The 495-nt window shown below is 58.6% G+C and overlaps 1 protein-coding gene across 2 annotated transcripts in view; it reads left to right on the forward strand.

The window, feature by feature from the left end:
• The first annotated feature begins 444 nt into the window (after positions 1–444).
• Positions 445–495, forward strand: part of adcy2b (adenylate cyclase 2b (brain)) — a 36,719-nt gene continuing 36,668 nt past the window's right edge. For both annotated transcript variants that reach the window (XM_056583058.1, XM_056583059.1), the window contains exon 1: positions 445–495. This exon is cut by the window's right edge and continues 362 nt beyond it. The gene's annotated coding sequence lies outside the window, so the exon portion shown is untranslated.

Below are 495 nucleotides of genomic sequence, written 5' to 3' on the forward strand. Positions count from 1 at the left end.
TGTCATTGCTCTGTGTGTGTGTGTGTGTGTGCGTGTGTGTGTGTGTGGTTGTGTGTGTGTGTGCATGTGTGTGTGTATGGTTGTGTGCGTGCGTGCGTGCGTGCGTGCGTGCGTGCGTGCGTGCGTGCGTGCGTGCGTGCGTGCGTGCGTGCGTGCGTGCGTGCGTGCGTGCGTGCGTGCGTGCGTGCGTGCGTGCGTGCGTGCGTGCGTGCGTGCGTGCGTGCGTGCGTGCGTGTCCGATCACTCATCAACATTCTCCCTCTGTTTCGGACACACAAACACACACACACACAGACCCAGACACACAAAACGTACACACAAATACACACACTTTCCCTACTAGCTCTTTCCATCGCAATGGAAGACCCACCCCCCTCCTGTGTTCTCGCTCCATGTCTCTCTCCCCCTGTCCGTCTCTCTCACTCTCTCTCTGTCCGTGTTGTGAGCTCCCGCAGAAGAGCATGGTGCCTTGGAGTGTGGAAGCAAGCAAAGACC

This window comes from Gadus chalcogrammus, chromosome 22 (genome assembly GCF_026213295.1).
Source record: "Gadus chalcogrammus isolate NIFS_2021 chromosome 22, NIFS_Gcha_1.0, whole genome shotgun sequence".
Taxonomy (NCBI): domain Eukaryota; kingdom Metazoa; phylum Chordata; class Actinopteri; order Gadiformes; family Gadidae; genus Gadus; species Gadus chalcogrammus.